Source organism: Orycteropus afer, unplaced genomic scaffold (assembly GCF_000298275.1).
Source record: "Orycteropus afer afer isolate SDZICR_OR568_19922 unplaced genomic scaffold, OryAfe1.0 scaffold00304, whole genome shotgun sequence".
NCBI classification, from domain to species: Eukaryota; Metazoa; Chordata; class Mammalia; order Tubulidentata; family Orycteropodidae; genus Orycteropus; species Orycteropus afer.
In genome coordinates, this window is record NW_006921891.1 from 1,787,197 (window position 1) to 1,793,200 (window position 6,004).

Below are 6,004 nucleotides of genomic sequence, written 5' to 3' on the forward strand. Positions count from 1 at the left end.
GGGGGGACTCATTTGAATGGGGCTCAGACGTAAAGAACGAGAAGGGATGAGAATGGGCTCTGGCCCGCAGAGCTAGCTGCTTTTTCCATATGGTGAAGGAGGAAACAAACAAAACACAAAAACACTCCTTGCCTGAAAAACCAAAACGCAGAAACGTAAACACTCACCTTAAGCAGAGTAAACTCCAACTTGCAGCCATTTAGCACTCCTAGCCCCCTCTTTGACGGAATTCTCTTGGACAGCCCCCTGTCTTCATGAATTCAGTTCGATCTCCCGGGAAGCCCCTCTTCTGTCTCTTGGACTCTCAGGGCCTTTTCTCCAAAATCCTTGCAAATTTTCCCCAAGCCTCTCTGAAGGTCAGCTGCTCTCCCAAAATGTGTCTCCCACCCAGCAGTGTTCACTGGCCAGCAGGACCACCGCCAAGAAAAGACGCCGTCTGGAAATGCTGGAGGAGGGGACCGTCAGAGGAGAGTGGGTCTGAAGTCCCCAGGCCTGTACCCCTCTCCAGCTCTGCTGCTGGCTTTCAAGTCCTCAGTATTCAAGCCAGGTACTTCCAAGTTTAAAAGGGGAAAAAAAGAAAAAAAAACTATTCTTTCAAAAATTAAGCATAAGATAATTAGCAAGCTGCAAAATCTAAATGATTTAAAGCTCACGAGTACAAAGCTTACCTTTTTTATTTATTTTTTTCTTTTTTCTTTTTGGAGTAAATGGAATCAATGTTCCTTTAGCTTCTTGTAGACAAACTATAATTTCATGGATCAGGGGAGCCCAGGGGGACCTTGGCTCATGAACCCTCTATTGTTTGTGTAGAATAATTATCATTTGGGTCTGCACGGTGCTTTCACATTTTTAAAGCACTTTTGCATTTGAGTCTCATAGCAACCCTGTCATATAAGTAAGGCACGTGTTTGGAAAAGAGAAATCTTTTATTTTTATGGCACAATCTATTCTCAATGTACTAGACAAAGAGAGAGTTTTTAAACGGGGCTCCAATAAGCTTCCTTGCTGGGTCCGAGCTTTGAAAAAGCTGTCCATTCTCCTGAGAGCTATAGCTGTAGCCCTACAACAATCAACAAGGCCTTGGTTACCCCTGCCCTTGACCTCTCTGACCCTATCCATTCCTCCCTGTCCCAACCTACTCCAGCATCCCACCCTACTCCGGCAACACTCGCCTCCTGGCTGGTCATCAAACTGGGCGGATACGCTCCCACCTTAGGCTCTTTGCAATGTCTGTTCCCTCTGCCTGGAACTCTCTTCCTTCAGATATTTTGCATGGCCAGCACCTTTAGCCCATCAAGTCTTTTCACAAATGTCCCCTCCAAAAAGCACCTTTCCAGAAAGCCTATTTGAAACTGCATGTCCCCCATGAACTGCTCTGTTTTGTGCTGTTCCCATAGCACTCATCATCTCCAACAACCCACACAGTTTGTTTTTATGTTTATTGGTTCTTCTCTGATTCAGCCACTGAAATCAAAGCTCCAAAAGGACAGGATGGATTTTACTGACAGGTCTCAAATGCCAGGAGTTCCTTGCACGTGTTGTTGTTGGGTGCCGTTGAGTCAATCTCGACTCATAGCGACCCCATGTAGCAGAGGAGAACAGCCCCATAGGGTTTACTGGGCTGTCACCTTTACGGAGCAGATCACCTGGTCTTTCTCCTACAGATATACTGGGTGGGATCCAACCAGCAACCTATCAGTTAGGAGCCAAAGGCTTAACCACTATACCACCAATGCTCCTTTCCTTCGATGTAGAAAAACAACCAAACTCACTGCCAGCAATCAAATGGAATCCAACTCATTGAAACCCTAGAGGACAGAATAGAAGTGCCCCATAGGGTTTCCAATGCTGTCAATCTTTCCAGAAGCAGACTGCCTCACCTTTCTCCCAAAGAGCACACCTAATGAGTTCGAACCGCCAACCTTTTGGTTAGCAGCCTCATCCTTTAACCACACTGCCAACAGAGCTCCTTTTCTTGGATATAGGAGGACCTTAATAGTGCCTAATACAATTGACTGCTGACCAGAAGGCTGGAGGTTCAAATCCACCAGCCACTCCTTGGAAGGAAGGTTGGGCAATCTACTTCCGTAGTGATACCACCTTGGAAACCCAAGGAGGGGTCACTATGAGTCGGGTCCGACTCAATGGCAGTGATTTGGTATTTTTTGGTAATAAATACTTGTTGAATAGACAAATTGTATATTCGTTAGATACTCAATCAAATCCAGATTGGTTGGATAATCCCCTGTTAGTGGTTAGCGCTACCCTGTCCCTGACTTCTTGGCTAATCTTTGTCCCACTCCCCCACACACACATTCTTCCTTCCCCAGCGTCATTTGCTATGTGCATGTCCTTTGAATTGCTAATGATAGCGTTGAGGGCCCATCCAGATTCTCCAGTTACTTTTTTCCTTCACCCTGTCTACCCCGCCCCAACCAAAAGTCCTCATCACTACAAAACCAGCTCTGGATCAGATGGGAAAAGGAGGATGAACAACGCCTTTAGAAAATGTCTTTTGCAAAGTTACCTTTTGAGGACAGAACAGTAGGGACGTTCTTACTTTTTTTTCAAAAGATAACCCTATTCATCAGGAATTTTTCCAGCCACCAAATAGCTAATTACTTGATAGTGAAAACAACAGGAAATAGACATGATGCTGCCTTGTAGAGAGACAGACACCCTTCAAGACATCTGGTCTACCTGGAACTGCTGGCTGTGGGGCCTCTCCCCCTGCCAATTTGGACACTACAGTTATTAACAATGCAGACACAGACTCTCTGGTGCATTACAGCTGGCTGGGGGAAGTGACTGGCTTCACCAGGGCTTTATGCTCATCTGATATATTAATTTTCTAGTATGTTTCTGATGGATGGATATCTCTTTTTTTGGAAAGCAAAGAAATTCGCCCCCTCCTTTGTTTCTCATTGATGGGAAAGTGGAAGGATGTGCTGCTCCCAAACACGCGAATGCAGCCAGGTTATACATTTGAGCCCTCAGGAAGAGATCTGAGTAGCTGTTTATCAGCTCTGGGAGCTCTGGTGGCCTAGTGCCTAAGGCACTTGACTGCTAACCAGAAGGTTGGCGGTTCAAACCCACCAGCCACTCCTAGAAGGAAGACTGGGTAATCTACTATCCTTAGAGATACCGCCTTGGAAACTCAAGGAGGGGTCGCTATGAGTTGAATTGACTCGACAGCAGTGACATTTTTCCCCCCCATCAGCTCTAAGGAACCCTGTTGGCACAGTAGTTAAGCTGTTTGACTGCTACCTGAAAGGTTGACAGTTTGAAGCTACCAGCTGCTCCAAGGGAGAAAGATGTAGCAGTCAGCTTCCATAAGGATTGACAGCCCTGAAAACCCTATGGGCTGTTCTACTCTGTCCTCTAGGGGTGCTGTGAGTCGGAATCAACTTGAAGGCAACGGGTTTGGTCTGGGTTTTCTATCAACTCTGACCTTGTCTGTATCAGATGTGTACGGCAGAGTTTGGGATATGTTTCTAAGTCTACCATGAAATCATTCTGCCTAAAACAAAACAAAACAAAAAAACAACAATTGGCACTTTGAGTAGATTTTTAGAAGTTTTATCTTTAGCCTGGATAACCTCTAAGGCCCCTTCCATACTTTGTAGGAGGGCAGTGGTGGTTGAGGGGTAGAATTCTCACATGTCAGGTAGGACCCTGGTTCAATGCACCTCGAGCAAAGCCACCACCTGTCAGGGGAAGCCTACATGTTGCTGTCATGCTGAACAGGTTTCTGTGGAGCTTCCAGACTAAGATGAACTGTTGTTGTTGTTGTTGTTATGTGCTAGGAAAATAAAAAAGCCTGGCAATTGACTCCAGAAAGTCAGCCAATAAAAAAAATAATAATAAAAAAAAACCTCTATGGCTCATAATGATCCTATCTTGTTGTGCGTGGGGCTGCCATCAGTTGGGGGCTGACTCAGGACAGCTAACAACAACAACATATTTTGTAGAGATTTTACTCTCGGCACCTCTATGTAATTTGCCTTAATTGGATTCAAGTGACATTTGGCCATTCTGAAAATAACACACACTTTCAAACACCGTTGAATGTACTCATGAATAAGAGACTCAAGGTCAACGGATCCAGAACAAGCCACTTAATTTCGCTGAGATTCAGTTTCCCTGCGTGTAAAATGGATATGATAAAGCGTCCCTGTCTTACAGTTCAGAGCTGGCTACACAGGCACATGGATGTTAACACCACAAAGAGTTTCATACCTGTTTTGAGCCCTGCAAGCACTGTTAGCAAAAACTACAGCCTCTAAAATCACAACTTCGAAGATGATGATATTTGTTTGGATTATTCAGATGTAGAGGTTTTTGCCTCGCTCATCAAAATGTTAAGCTACAGCATCTTTCATGCTCTGCGAGGATTCTCAAGCACAAAGAAGGAGGAATTTCTTCATCATTAAGCCCGGATCTAAAGTCGGTATTGGGAATCTGCTATTGGCCATGATGTTACATACAAGATGTCAGCTGAGGGTTCTTTGGCTGCACACTAAATTAGAGAAAGCCCTATGCCTTTCTCAGTTGGACTGTAGCATTACGACCATCTTATCATAGTCCTGAAACAGAAGTGAGTAAATAAAAGCATGGTATCTGTTCATTTAATAAATATTTGTGGAGTTTCTACTATGTACCAGACACTATCCTAAGGAAATAAACCAAACAAGGCACGTTTCTGCTCTCATAGAAGACACATTCTACTAGCGAGATAGATGATAAATACTAATATAAAATATCATATCATGACATATCATCTCCTTTGCCATAAGACCAGAAGAGCTGGATGATGTCCAGCTACCATTACTGAATGTTTTGATCAAGGACTCAATAGATAGGTTCTGATCAAAAGGGGGGGATGAGGAACAGAATTTCAAAATTCTTATAGAATTCAGATTTATCGGACCCACTGAGGCTGGAGGAACCGTTCAATCTGTTGCCCAGAGAAAATGTTTGAACCTGGAACTGAAACTATTCCCTAAAGTTACCTTCAAACGAAACAACAGTTTAACTGAATTACTAAAGAATGTTTGCCTTGAGCATTGTGCTCTTTTAAACAACTATCTATTTGACAACAGTAACTCTACAGCATAGATGAGTAGTTGATGAGCAGTGAGTCTAAGTAAATAGTGGTGAAGTAATATGGGGAGAGAGAGACAGAATGTGGTGCAGCATGAGGAATGTAACCAATGTCATTGAAATCATTGAGTGGGTGTATATTTCCTCAAAAAAATATATTTTCTTTAATAAATTAAATAGCATAAATAAGAAAAACGACAGATGATAGTGCTATTGAAAATAGTTTTGAATGAAAGGGAGTGACTAGGTGACTAAGATCTGATGGTCAGAAAAGACTTTTCTAGAGAGGTGATGTTCAAACTGACATGTGACGGACAGAAAGGAGATTGCTATTCAGCATTCATGGGGAAAGGTGCTCCTCACAGAAGAACAGAAAGGACAAAATACAGCTGGAGTCCCAGAGCCAGGAACAACTGTCTGAAGAGTCAGAAGGCGACCATCTTGTGTGAAGAAGATTGTGTAAAATTGTGAGTTTGCAGGGTAAGCAGGGGTAAGATCCTATGGGGCACAGCAACGCAACGTATATGGTCTGGATTTTATTGTAAGAGGAAGATACATAGGAAGTGGTAAAATCTGATTACCGTATTTTTATGCAAATAACATTGAGTGTTATGCATTTGTTTTGCCAACCCTATCCCACATCCTGATTTTTGTAAATGCACTATGCTAATTTTTTTACAGCAATACGTACAAAATTAACATAGCATGCATACTAAAATATGGGGAGGGGCATAGGTGACAAAAGGAAAACACTCATGTGCGTGTTATTTGTGTAGAAATATGGTGTTTTGGTTGACTATTCTTGATGGATTTGAGCATGGCCACTGTAAGATTAAGGAGCTCTGGTGGCGTAGTGTCTAAGGCAATTGACTGCTAACCAGAAGGCTGGTGGTTCAAACCC